Consider the following 14,850-nt stretch of genomic DNA (forward strand, 5'->3'; position numbering starts at 1 on the left):
AGCATCTTTTCATGTGTTTGACAGCCATTTATATGTCTTCTTTGGAGAAATGTCTGTTTAGGTCTTTTCCCCACTGTTTGATTGGGTTGTTTGTTTTTCTGGTATTGAGTTGTATGAGCTGAGTGGCTAGCTTTTGATGACCATGGAGCTGTGAAAAGAAGAGAAGCGAAAAGCAAAGGAGAAAAGGAAAGATACAAGCATCTGAATGCAGAGTTCCAAAGAAGAGCAAGGAGAGATAAGAAAGCCTTCTTCAGCAATCAATGAAAAAAAATAGAGGAAAAGAACAGAATGGGAAAGACTAGAGATATCTTCAAGAAAATTAGAGATACCAAGGGAACATTTCATGCAAAGATGGGCTCGATAAAGGATAGAAATGGTATGGACCTAACAGAAGCAGAAGATATTAAGAGGTGGCAAGAATACACAGAAGAACTGTACAAAAAGATCTTCATGACCCAGATAATAAGGATGGTGTGATCACTCACCTAGAGCCAGATATCCTGGAATGTGGTCAAGTGGGCCTTAGAAAGCATCACTACAAACAAAGCTAGTGGAGGTGATGGAATTCCAGTTGAGCTCTTTCAAATCCTGAAAGGTGATGCTGTGAAAGTGCTGCACTCAATATGCCAGAAAATTTGGAAAACTCAGCAGTGGCCACAGGACAGGAAAAGGTCAGTTTTCATTCCAATTCCAAAGAAAAGCAATGCCAAAGAATGCTCAAACTACCGCACAATTGCACTCATCTCACATGCTAGTAAAGTAATGCTCAAAATTCTCCAAGCCAAGCTTCAGCAATATGTCCGTGAACTCCCTGATGTTCAAGCTGGTTTTAGAAAAGGCAGAGGTACCAGAGATCAAATTGCAAACATCTGCTGGATCATCGAAAAAGCAAGAGAATTCCAGAAAAACATCTATTTCTGCTTTATTGGCTATACCAAAGCCTTTGACTCATTGGAAAAGACTTTGATGCCGGGAGGGATTGGCGGCAGGAGAAGAAGGGGATGACAGAGGATGAGATGGCTGGATGGCATCACTGACTCGATGGACGGGAGTCTGAGTGAACTCCAGGAGTTGTGTGGATCACAATAAGCTGTGGAAAATTCTTAGAGAGATGGGAATACCAGACCACTTGACCTGCCACTTGAGAAACCTATATGCAGGTCAGGAAGCAACAGTTAGAACTGGACATGGAACAACAGACTGGTTCCAAATAGGAAAAGGAGTACATTAAGGCTGTATACTGTCACCCTGCTTATTTAACTTATATGCAGAGTACATCATGAGAAATGCTGGACTGGAAGAAACACAAGCTGGAATCAAGATTGCCAGGAGAAATATCAATAACCTCAGATATGCAGATGACACCACCCTTATGGCAGAACGTGAAGAGAAACTAAAAAGCCTCTTGATGAAAGTGAAAGAGGACAGTGAAAAAGTTGGCTTAAAGCTCAACATTCAGAAAATGAAGATCATGGCATCTGGTCCCATCACTTGATGGGAAATAGATGGGGAAACAGTGGAAACAGTGTCAGACTTTATTTTGGGGGCTCCAAAATCACTGCAGATGATGACTGCAGCCATGAAATTAAAAGAAGCTTACTCCTTGGAAGAAAAGTTATGACCAACCTAGATAGCATATTTAAAAGCAGACATTACTTTGCCGACTAAGGTCCATCTAGTCAAGGCTATGGTTTTTCCTGTGGTCATGTATGGATGTGAGATTTGGACTGTGAAGAAGGCTGAGTGCTGAAGAATTGATGCTTTTGAACTGTGATGTTGGAGAAGACTCTTGAGAGTCCCTTGGACTGCAAGGAGATCCAGCCAGTCCATTCTGAAGGAGATCAGCCCTGGGATTTCTTTGGAAGGAATGATGCTAAAGCTGCAACTCCAGTACTTTGACTACCTCATGCAAAGAGTTGACTCATTGGAAAAGACTTTGATGCCAGGAGGGATTGGGGGCAGGAGAAGAAGGGGACGACAGAGGATGAGATGGCTGGATGGCATCACTGACTCGATGGACGTGAGTCTGAGTGAAGTCCAGGAGTTGTTGATGGACAGGGAGGCCTGGCGTGCTGCGATTCCTGGGGTCGCAAAGAGTCAGACATGACTCAGCAACTGAACTGAAGACAATCAAATTAAATAAATCAGTGATTCTAAAAGAATCTTAATAAAAGTAAATAAAAAATCAAAATTAATTTAAAAATATAAATATCTTACATATAGTGCTTTGAATCTACTAATGTGATCAAATACTCATAAATGTACCACTTTGTTATAATTTATTTAAAATGTTTTGTTTTATTAATAATTAATATTCATATTTATCATAGTGCCACAATCCACTACTGAAGAATAAAGCATGCTATCCCCTTACTCTCTACTAATTAAATAGAACTCAATTTCTTAGACACTCACAGTTTTGTCAATCTACTTCTTGCCCTCTTATATTACCTATTGAACTTGTTCCATCTTGCATTTTTATAGAGCTAAAAAGAAAATAGTTTCTTCTCCATATCTGCATTTCTTTTGTTTCCTTTTACATATTTTTAGTGGTATGTCAAATAAATTCATTCTCTCATTCAATCATGTGTTTTGCCAATCACACAAACCAAAAAACAAAAATATTAAATGCCTATCAGAGCTCATGGTCTTAGTTCATGATTCTCAGAGACAGGCTTGGCAAGGTTTCAGGTCCATGTGTTTTACTGAGGATGTGCTCTTGAGGAAGAGCTTGTAAGAAGAATTACAAAGTCTGGATAATGAAAACAATACAGCTAATTAAGAATGCAGTCTCACCTAAAATCTAGGGTTCACCAGTATGGAAGTTTCTCAAAAACTAAAAACACAAACACCATATGACCCTGTGATTCCACACCTGGGTATGTATCTGGAAAAAAATAGAAAATATTTATTTGAAACGATATACATACTTCAGTGTTCATAGCAAACTTATTTACAATTGCCAAGATATGGAAGCAATCTAAGTGTCTATCAACAGGTGAATGGATAAGAAGGTGTGGTGTATACACACACACATACACAACGGAATGCTATTTGCCCATACAAAGAATGAAATTTTCCATTTGCAGCAATGTAGATGAACTTGGAGAGCATTATTGCTGACTGATATGTCAGACAGAGAAAGACAAATACTGTATGACATCACTTATATTTTGAATCTTAAAAATACAGCAAACTAATGAATGAAACAAACAAACAAAAAGAAGCAGATTCACAGGTATAGAGAATGAACCTGTGGTTACCAATGGGGAGAGGGGAGGTAGGAGGGGAAATATAGACGTAAGGGGAAAAAGGCTTATTGTAGGATTATATGAAATTATGTGTGTGAAACTTTTAAAAATTATAAAGCACTATAGAATTTAAGGAGTCTTTCAATCAACAAAAATTAAAATTGAAAAAAAATAATAAAGTCATAAAACTAGATCCTCCAGATCTAGTTATGACTGCATTGCCAATTAACCTCTTAACTGAAATTTGATGAGAAACATTGAGCCAAACCAGTCACCTAAAAGCTACTTGCAAATTTATAGTCCAGAGAAACCTTGAGACAGTAAAAGATTATTGCTGTTTTAGTAAGTTTTTGAGTGATTCCATAGGCAGAAACGGATAACTAGCAATAGATAACTAACACAGAGTTCATTGATAAAACTTTGTGTTCCTGGATATCATCCCATTTCCAGCCACCCTTGGTATCTTCCTTTCTCTAATGAACTACTTTTGTATGGTCATAGGTAGCATTAAGCAACAACTGGGGAAATTGCTAAATGGATACATGTATTAGGGTAGTGTGGGATCATTTTGCACTGGGACACCATCACTCCCTCAGCAGCACACACCAAATCTGTGAATTAGTTCAGCTTCAGCAAGTGCAGACTCTAGAAGGACAGCTACCCTCAGCCTTCTGATAATCTGTCTTGGATTTCATTTGATTATATATCTGTATGTCTTCACCCTAGGAGTGTCATATCTTTTAAAAAATTTTTGCAGCTTTCTTGGAAGCCACTTTCATGTTGCTATTCATTGCAATAACTGTGCCCACTTGTGATAGAAAAGGACTTCAATGTGGCCTCTGATGGCTGGGGTTCCTGTCTTCATCATTGCTATAAGACAGCCCAATTCTACAACAAAAGTTTCTACCATCATCCCTGCTCTAGAAGACAGCCAACACTGGATTTCACAGAGATGATCTTGCCTCTCCTACAAGTTTATTAGTTGTCACTTTGGTAAATGGAGGCTTTCCCTTGGAGCTTAATCATCTGATGGGTTTTCCAGCATTTAGAAATTCATCTAGTATGTCTGTTTCTCTGAGCCTTTGGATCCCTTGTCCCACTATCTGTCACAGACTTCAGGCATTTTTACTTTGATTAGTATGGCCCTTTGCTTTTTTCAAGATTCTGAGAGCCATCTCTGCAGCATGTTAATCCTTCACTGAACACCCTTGCTAGGGTGTTAAATTCCTATATCATGAGAGAGAGTTAACATATCTACAAATTGCACATTAACTGACCTTATGTTCTGTTCCTTTGATCACTAACCCTCCACATCTAGTCCACATCTAGTCTATACCCATTTTTCTTGCTCCTTCCAGCATCCATTAGCCAGCTCATTCAACATAAATTTCTTCTCTTCAAAATCCCAGTACCTTTCTGGACAAGTTATGTTGACAGTTGACTCATCATCTCCAGGAAAGGAGACGGCAGGTGAAGTATCTTAGGGAGGCAAATATTTAAGATCTTTGCATGGTCTTAATAGAGGGCTATGCACTCATTTCTAACAAGGGAGAGTGGAACCTAATAATAGGACTCTGACGTTGACATAGGAAATCTGCTGAAGCTGAGAATTCAACCTCTGAAGCTCCACCGCTCATATAATTAAATTCAAAACCTCATCATCTGTTCTATCTGTTCTTTGGCTACGATAAATTAAAATCATTTTAAATACTGTGAAAGATACCCTCTGGTTTTCACAGTTTTTCTTGAATTGATGATTAGTCTCTCTAAGCTTGTTTTTACCTATCTTCTAGGAACCATTAGTTCACAGCAGCAGCCACTCAATTCCGTAATATTTATGGAAATTTTTCCTCACACCTCTTAAGCAGCAGAGATAGCTCACCTGCCAGGGCATTCTTTTTCTACCAGTATCACATTTATATCCCACTTTGGTGAAAGTTTTAACAATCGTACCTCTACAGCATGTCAAGAAATAGCCATAATAACTATTTTCAACCTACTAGTAGTGGGCTTCCCTGGTGGCTCAGAGGTTAAAGCATCTGCCTGGAATGCTGGAGACCCAGGTTCAATCCCTGTGTTGGGAAGATCCCCTGGAGAAGGAAATGGCAACCCACTCCAGTACTCTTGCCTGGAGAATCCCATGGAGGGAGGAGCCTGGTAGGCTACAGTCCATGGGGTCGCAAAGAGTCAGACACGACTGAGCAACTTCACTTCGCTTCAGTAGTGTTTGAATTTGTTTGCCTGTTGGCCAGCAAGTAACATGCCCTACAATCCCCATTTAGAGTTTGCTTCCTTAGACCATGCTTGGTACAAATTGCTTTAGATAATTCTCAGGAAACAGACTATGGTAATAATGATTATGGGTAGAAGATTGCTAGAGCATGCTTCAGGGAGATAATCCTTTTAAGAAGATGTTCATTCAAAGAAGCAGAGAAGGAAGGACTGGAGAGAGGAATAAAGTAACTCACAGTGCCATTGCAGCTGAAGCCTCATTTGATATTATAAAGAACTCTGGAACTGGATGGGCCTTCAGAATTGTCCTAAGTTGAGGGAGGCAGGCCATACCACTTTAATCACCACAGTAATCAGTCATTGGCCGAGGGATGCTTCTTGAGAAGGAGTCTAATCTTGGACAAGGCATTTCCTTGTTGTGAAGTATGATTCCTGTTGAATTGCACAGCTGCGGAGTTGGAAGCTTGTATCCTTGGCAGCTGGGAGAAGTATGCCTTGACCCTGAAGACAGGGCCTGTGTGAAATACCACACTGTTCACTACATATACTACTAATATTACTATTATATATAATAGTAGCAATAATAAGGTTATTATTATTGCTGTTTGTGATGGTTAATTTTATGTCAATTTGACTAAGCCAAGGAGTGTCCAGATTAAACATTATTTCTGAGTACGTCTGTGAAGGTGTTTCCAGATGAATTTACATTTGAATTGGTGGACTCAGTAAATTATATTGCTCTCTCTGATATGAGTGGACATCATCCAATCCATTGAGGGTTTGAATAGAACAAAAAGGAAGAGAAAAAAGGAATTCACTCCTTTTTGCTTCCTGTCTGAATGTTTGAGGATTTCCCTGGTGGCTCAGTCTATAAAGAATCCATCTGCAATGCAGGAGACCTGGATTTGATCCCTGGGTTGGAAAGATCTCCTGAAGAAGAAAGTGGCAACCCACCCCAGTTTTATTACCTGGGAAATCCCAAGGATGGAGGAGCTGGGGGGCTACAGTCCACTGGGTCACAAGAGTAGGACACAACTTAGCGACTAAACCACCACCACTACTGCCTATTTGATCTGGGACATCAGTTTTCTCCTACCCTTGGATTGGGATTTACATTACCATCTTCTTTGATTTGTGGGCTTTCAGACTCAGGCTATAATTAGACTACCGGCTTGCCTGGTCTCCAGGTTGCAGATGGCAGACTGTGGGACTTCTCAGCCTCCATAATGGTATGATGTTGTGAGCCAATTCTTAAATCTCTTTATATATAGTTCTCTGGAGAAATCTGACTAGTAAATCACTTGAGAATATGTTGCAAATAGCATGATTCTTCATACCTAAATACTTTAGTGTGCCGCTCTTAAATTCTAGGAGGTTCTATTATATAACATACTACAGTGAACAGTGTCATAAAACCTCAAGTTGATACAACATTATTAAGAAATCTCAGCAAATTGTCCCAATAGCATAATTTATGTGATTGCTTTGCAATCTAAGATTAAATCCAGGATCAGCTGTTACATTCAATTTCCATGCCTCTATCCATTCCAGGTTGCTAATTATGTCCCTCTCAATTTTCTTGAAATTAAATGCCAGAATTTCCTGGATTGGAGTATCATGATTTTTTTTATAACTTTGATATGGAATCTAGAAGTGGAAAGATATCACATTGCCTGGTGTGAAAGCACTGATTTTAAAGCCCAAGAAATTTTTGTAGATTCTTATGTATCCCCTGCTGCTGCTGCTGCTGCTAAGTCACTTCACTCATGTCCAACTCTGTGCGACCCCATAGATGGCAGCCCACCAGGCTCTCCCGTCCCTGGGATTCTCCAGGCAAGAACACTGGAGTGGGTTGCCATTTCCTTTTCCAATGCATGAAAGTGAAAAGTGAAAGTGAAGTCGCTCAGTTGTGTCCGACTCTTAGTGACCCCATGGACTGCAGCCTACCAGGCTCCTCTGTCCATGGGATACTCCAGGCAAGAGTACTGGAGTGGGGTGCCATTGCCCTCTCTGATGTATCTCCTCTGGTACTTTAAAATAGATGTAATAACAAGGATGTTTCACAATGATTAGTGAATAATTTAGAACATGATACATGTGTATGTGTACTTGCTCAGAGAATTTTTACTATTCAAACTACATTACCTGTCTCTTGGTATGAAAAACAGCAGACATATGGTCGAGTAGATGTCAACATAAATGCTAACTGCATGCTATTACAGCTATAAGAAATTATTGAAGATTCAAAATAAATTAAGTGTGGAACTCGGGAACTGACTATTATAATATGTGCATTTGCAATTAGCAGAGAATGCTTATATATCTGAGTAAGCTAAATTGAAAGTTTCAGGAAGGTAATTTTCTTCACATAAGAATGTCTAAGCAATTTTCCAATTTATACTTTGCTGTTCTATTTATTTTTAAACTTGACCAGCTTTGTGTTTTTACAGTTGAGCATGATATGAACATTTTCATAACCCCAGAAAAAGGCTGCTATATTTTTTTCTCTACATCTCCAGTTAGAAAGCTTGTGTTACACTGGTCTCCTCACTAAAAAACAACGTGTGGATAGAAATTTGGTCCTACTTCACACCAATGAGAAAACTTTAGTCTGGATGTTTAAATCGAGGGCAAATTCTTTCTTTTATGTTATTTTGGACAAATAATCATTATTTAAATTTGTTCAAAAAAACGATAACCTTGTAGCATTCTTATCACCAACATAAACTGAGGGATTTCAGCATTGTTTTCAAATCTTCTCATAGGTACTTGGTTAAGAAATTTAATTAATTTCATGTATGTATATTTGTTTATTGCTATCTCTTATCAATCCTTATTTTTCCTCACCTGATTTATTATAATTTCTTGTTTGCTAACTCTCTTATAGCCTGAGAACTACCTACATTTATTTTGTAATGCTTCCTTTGTTGTTGTTCAGTCGCTCAGCTGTGTCTGACTCTTTGGAACCCCATGGACTGCAGCAAGCCAGGCTTCCCTGCCCTTTACTATCTCCCAGAGTTTGCTCAAACTCATGTCCATTGAGTCGGTGATGCCATCTAAACGTCTCATCCTCTGTCACCCCATTCTCCTGCATCAAGGTCTTTTCCAATGAGTTGACTCTTTGCATCAGGCGGCCAAAGTATTAGAGCTTCAACATCGGCATCAACCTTCAAATGAACATTCAGGATTGATTTTCTTTAGGATTGACTGGTTTGATCTTCTTGCTGTACAAGGGACTCAAAGGTCTTCTCCAGCACCACAGTTCAAAAGCATCAATTCTTTGGCACTCAGCTTTCTTTATAGTCCAGCTCTCACATCCATACATGACTACTGGAAAAACCATAGCTTTTACTATACGGACCTTTGTCAACGTGATATCTGTATTTTTAATACACTATCTAGGTTTGTCATAGCTTTCCTTCTAAGGAGCAGGCATCTTTTAATTTCATGGCTGCAGTCACTGTCTGCAGTAATTTTGGAGCCCCCCCCCCCCTTTGCCATAAAGTAACGGGATCAGATGGTGTGATCTTAGTTTTGTGAATGTAGAGTTTTAAGCCACCTTTTTCACTCTTCTCTTTCACCTTCATCAAGAGATTCTTTAATACCTCTTCACTTTCTGCTATTAGTTTAATAACACCTCTTCACTTTCTGCCATTAGAGTGGTGTCATGTGCAAATCTGAGGTTGTTGATATGAGGGCTATTCCATTTATTCTAAGGGATTCTTACCCACAATAGTAGATATAATTGTCATCTGAATTAAATTCGCCCATTCCTGTCCATTGTAGTCCACTGGTTCCTAAGATGTCGATGGTCACTCTTGCTATCTCCTGCTTGACCACGCCCACTTTACCTTGGTTTATGGACCTAACATTCCAGATTACTATTCAATATGGTTTTTATAGCATGATACTTTAAAGTGTCACTTCTGCTTTGGGCCAGCTTCTTCATTCTTTCTGGAGCTATTTCTCCACTCTTCCCCAGTAGCATATTGGATACCTTCTGACCTGGAGGGCTCATCTTCTGGTGTCATATTTTTGACTTTTCATACTGTTTGTCAGGTTCTCAAGGCAAAAAGCCTGGAGTGGTTTGCCATTCTGTATTCCAGTGGACCATGTTTTGTCAGAACTCTATACTATGACCCATCTGTCTCGGATGGCCCTAATGGCATGGCTCATAGCCTTGTTGAGTTATGAGGCCCCTTCACCACAACAAGGGTGTGATCCATGGAGTTAACTGCTTCCTTATCTCTCCCTAAATGTAAACAATAAAAATACCACAGGAAGAGGTAGAAGTTATACAGTTCTATAGTACTTTTTAACCTTTTTCTTAAGCCTTCTCAAGATTAAGTTCAGCTCATTTCAGTCACTCAGTCGTGTTCAACTTTTTGCAGCCCCATGGACTGCAGCATGCCAAGATTCCCTGTCCATCATCAACTCCCAGAGGCTACTCAAACTCATGTCTGTTTAGTCAGTGATGCCATCCAACCATCTCATCCTCTGTCATCCCCTTCTCCTCCCACCTTCAATCTTTCCCAGCATCAGGGTCTTTTCAAATAAGTCAGTTCTTCACATCAGGTGCCCAAAGTATTGGAGTTTCAGCTTCAAAATCAGTCTTACCAATGAACACCCAGGGCTGATCTCTTTTAGGATGGACTAGTTGGATCTCCTTGCAGTAAAAGGGACTCTCAAGAGTCTTTTCCAACAACACAGCTCAAAAGCATCAATTCTTCTGTGGTCAGCTTTCTTTATAGTCCAACTCTCACATCCATACATGACCACTGGAAAAACCATAGCTTTGACTAGATGGACCTTTGTTGGTAAAGTAATGTCTGGGCTTTGTAATATGCTGTCTAGGTTTGTCATAGCTTTTGTTCCAAGGAGCAAGCATCTTTTAATTTCCTGGCTGCAGTCACCATCTGCAGTGATTTTTAGAGCCCCCCAAATAAAGTCTCTCATTGTTACCATTGTTTCCCCATTTATTTGCCATGAAGTGATCAGACCAAATGCCATGTTCTCAGTTTTCTGAATGTTGAGTTTTAAGCCAACTTTTTCACTCTCTTATTTCGCTTTCATCAAAAGGCTCTTTCGTTCTCCTTTGCTATCTGCCATAAGAGTGATATCATCTGCATATCTGAGGTTACTGATATTTTTCCCAGATATCTTGATTCTAGCTTGTTCTTCATCCTGCCCAGCATTTCACATGATTTACTCTGCATATAAGTTAAATAAGCAGGGTGACAATATACAGCCTTGATGTACTCCTTTCCCAATTTGGAACCAGTCTGTGTTCCATATCCAGTTCTAACTGTTGCTTCCTGACGTGCATACAGATTTCTCAGGAGGCAGGTCATTTGGTCTGGTATTCCCATCTTTTTAAGAATTTTCCAGTTTGTTGTGTTCCACACATTCAAAGGCTTTGGCATAGTCGATAAAGCAAAATTAGATGTTTTTCTGGAACTCTCTTCTTTTTCGATGATCCAACAGATGTTGACAATTGGAGCTCTGGTTCCTCTGCTTTTTCTAAATCCAGCTTAAACATATGGAATTTCATAGTTCAAGTACTGTTGAAGCCTGGCTTGGAGAATTTTGAGCATTACTTTGCTAATGTGGTGAGATGAGTATAATTGTGTGGTATTTTGAACATTCTTTAGCATTGCCTTTCTTTGGGATTGGAAAGAAAATTGACCTTTTCTAGTCCTGTGGCCACTGCTGAGTTTTCCAGATTTGCTGGCATATTGAGTGCAGCACTTTCACAGCATCATTTTTTACAATTTGAAATAGCTCAACTGGAATTCCATCACCTCCACTAGCTTTGTTCACAGTGGTACTTCCTAAGGCCTATTTGACTTCTCATTCCTGGATGTCTGGCTCTAGGTGATTGATCACATCATCATGATTAACTGGGTCATGAAGATCTTTTCTGTACAGTTCTTCTGTGTACTCTTGCCACCTCTTAATATCTTTTGCTTCTATTAGGTCCATATCATTTTTGTCCTTTATTGTGTCCATCTTTGCATGAAAATTTCCCTTGGTATCTCTAATTTTCATGAAGAGATCTCTAGTCATTCCCATTCTATTTTTTTCCTCTATTTCTCTGCATTGATCCCTGAGGAAGTTTTTCTTATCTCTCCTTTCTATTCTTTGGAACTCTGCATTCAAATGGGTATATTTTCCCTTTTCTCCTTTGGCTTTAGCTTCTATTCCTTTCTCAGCTCTTCATAATGCCTTGTCAGACAACCATTTTGCCTTTTTACATTTCTTTTTCTTGGGGATGATGTTGATCATTGCCTCCTGTACAATGTCACGAACCTCTGTCCATAGTTCTTCAGGCATAAGTCAATCAGATCTAATCCCTTGTATCTATTTGTCACTTCCACTGTATAATTGTAAGGGATTTGATTTAGGTCATACCCAAATGGTCTATTGGTTTTCCCTACTTTCTTCAATGTAAGTCTGAATTTGGCAATAAGGAGTTCATGATCTGAACCACAGTCAGCTCCTGGTTTTGTTTTTGCTGACTGCACAGAGCTTCTCCATCTTTTCCTGCAAAGAATATAATCAATTTGATTTTCGTATTGATCATCTGGTGATGTCCATGTGTAGAGTCTTCTCTTGTGTTTTTGGACAAGGGTGTTTGCTATGACCAGTGTATTTTCTTGGCAAAACTCTGTTAGTCTTTGGCCTGCTTCATTTTGTACTCCAAGGCCTTATTTGCCTGTACTCCAGGTAGCTCTTGACTTCCTACTTTTGCATTCCAGTCCCCAATAATGAAAAGGACATCTTTGCTGGGTATTAATTCTAGAAGGTCTTGTAGGTCTTCATAGAACCATTCAACTTCAGTTTCTTCAGCATTACTAGGCATAGACTAGGATTACCGTGATATTGAATAGTCTGCCTTGGAAATGAACAGAGATCATTCTGTCATTTTTGAGATTGCATCCAAGTAGAGGTCAGACAGAATGTGGTCCACTGGAGCAGGGAATGGCCAACCACTTCAGTATTCTTGCCTTGAGAACCCTATGAACAACATGAAAAGGCAAAAAGATAAGACACTGAAAAATGAACTCCCCAGTAGGTACCCAATATGCTACTGGTGATTAGTGGAGAAATACCTCCAGAAAGAATGAAGGGATGCAGCCAAAGAAAAAAGAACACCCAGTTGTGGATGGGACTGGTGATAGAAGCAAGGTTTGGTGCTGTAAAGAGCAGTATTGCATGGATCCTGGAATGTTAGGTCCATGAATCAAGGCAAATTGGAAGTGGTCAAACAGGAGATGACAAGACTGAATATCAACATTCTAGGAATCAGTGAACTAAAATGGACTAGAATGGATGAATTTAACTCAGATGACCATTATATCTACTACTGTGGGCAAGAATCCCTTAGAATAAATGGAGTAGCCATCATAGTCAACAAAAGTCTGAAATGCAGTACTTGGATGCAATCTCCAAAATGACAGAATGATCTCTGTTCATTTCCAATGCGAACTATTCAATATCATGGTAATCCAAGTCTATGCCCTGACCAGTCACGCTGAAGAGGCTGAAGTTGAACAGTTCTATGACCTATAAGGCCTTCTGGAACTAACATCCAGAAAAGATGTCCTTTTCATTATAGGGGACTAGAATGCAAAAGGAGGAAGTCAAGAAATACCTGGAGTAACAGGCAAATTTGGCCTTGGAGTACAGAAAGAAGCAGGGCAAAGGCTAATAGAGTTTTGCCAAGAGAACGCACTGGTCATAGCAAACACCCTCTTTCAACAACACAAGAGAAGACTCTACACATGGACATCCCCAGATGGTCAACACCAAAATCAGATTGATTATCTTCTTTGCAGCCAAAGATGGAGAAGCTCTGTACAGTCCAAAAACAAAACCAGGAGCTGACTGTGGCTCAGATCATGAACTCCTTATTGCCAAATTCAGACTCAAATTGAAGAAATTGCAGAAAACCAGTAGACCATTCAGATATGATCTAAATCAAATCCCTTATGACTATACAGTGGAAGTGAGAAATAGATTTAAGGGACTAGATCTGACAGACAGAGTGCCTGATGAACTATGGATGGAGGTTCGTTCCATTATACAGGAGACAGGAATCAAGACCATCTCCAAGAAAAATAAATGCAAAAAAGCAAAACGGCTGTCTGGGGAGGCCTTTCAAATAGCTGTGAAAAGAAGGGAAGTGAAAAGCAAAGGAGAAAAGGAAAAATATACCCATTTGAATGCAGAGTTCCAAAGAATAGTAAGGAGAGATAAGAAAACCTTCCTCAGTGATCAATGCAAAAAAAATAGAGGAAAAGAATAGAATGGGAAAGACTAGAGATCTTTTCAGGAAAATTAGAGACACCAAGGGAACATTTCATGCAAAGATGGGCTCAATAAAGAACAGAAGTGGTAGAGATCTAACAGAAGCAGAAGATATTAAGAAGTGGTGGCAAGAATACACAGAAAAACTGTAGATAAAAGATCTTCATGACCCAGATAATCACGATGGGTGTGATCATTCAATTAGAGCCAGATATCCTGGAATGTGAAGTCAAGTGGGCCTTGGAAAGCATCGCTATGAACAAAGCTAATGGAGGTGATGGAATTCCAGTGGAGCTATTCCAAATCCTGAGAGATGATGCTGTGAAAGTGCTGCACTCAATAGGCCAGAAAATTTGGAAAACTCAGCAGTGGCCACAGGACTGGAAAAGGTCAGTTTTCATTCCAACCCCAAAGAAAGGCAATGCCAAAGAATCCTCAAACTACCGCCCAATTGTACTCATCTAACATGCTAGTAAAGTAAAGCTCAAAATTTTCCAAGACAGGCTTCAGCAATAGGTGAACAGTGAATTTCCAGATCTCAAGCTGAACTTAGAAAAGGCAGAGGAATCAGAGATCAAGTTGCCAACATCCACTGGATCATCAAAAAAGCAAGAGAGTTCCAGAAAAACATCTATTTCTGCTTTATTGACTATGCTAAAGCCTTTGACTGTGTGGATCACAATAAACTGGAAAATTCTGAAAGAGATGGGAATACCAGACCACCTGACCTGCCTCTTGAGAAACCTATGTGCAGGTCAGGAAGCAGCAGTTAGAACTGGACATGGAACAACAGAATGGTTCCAAATAGGAAAAGGAGTATGTATATTGGCTGTATATTGTCACCCTACTTATTTAACTTATATGCAGGGTGCATTATGAGAAACGCTGGGCTGGAAGAAGCACAAACTGGAATCAAGATTGCTGAAATAACAATAACCTCAGACATGCAGGTGACACCACCCTTATGCCAGAAAGTGAGGAAGAACTAAAAAGCCTCTTGATGAAAGTGAAAGATGAGAGTGAAAAAGTCGGCTTAAAGCTCAACATTCAGAAAACT

Source organism: Capricornis sumatraensis, chromosome X (genome assembly GCF_032405125.1).
Source record: "Capricornis sumatraensis isolate serow.1 chromosome X, serow.2, whole genome shotgun sequence".
Classification (NCBI taxonomy): Eukaryota; Metazoa; Chordata; class Mammalia; order Artiodactyla; family Bovidae; genus Capricornis; species Capricornis sumatraensis.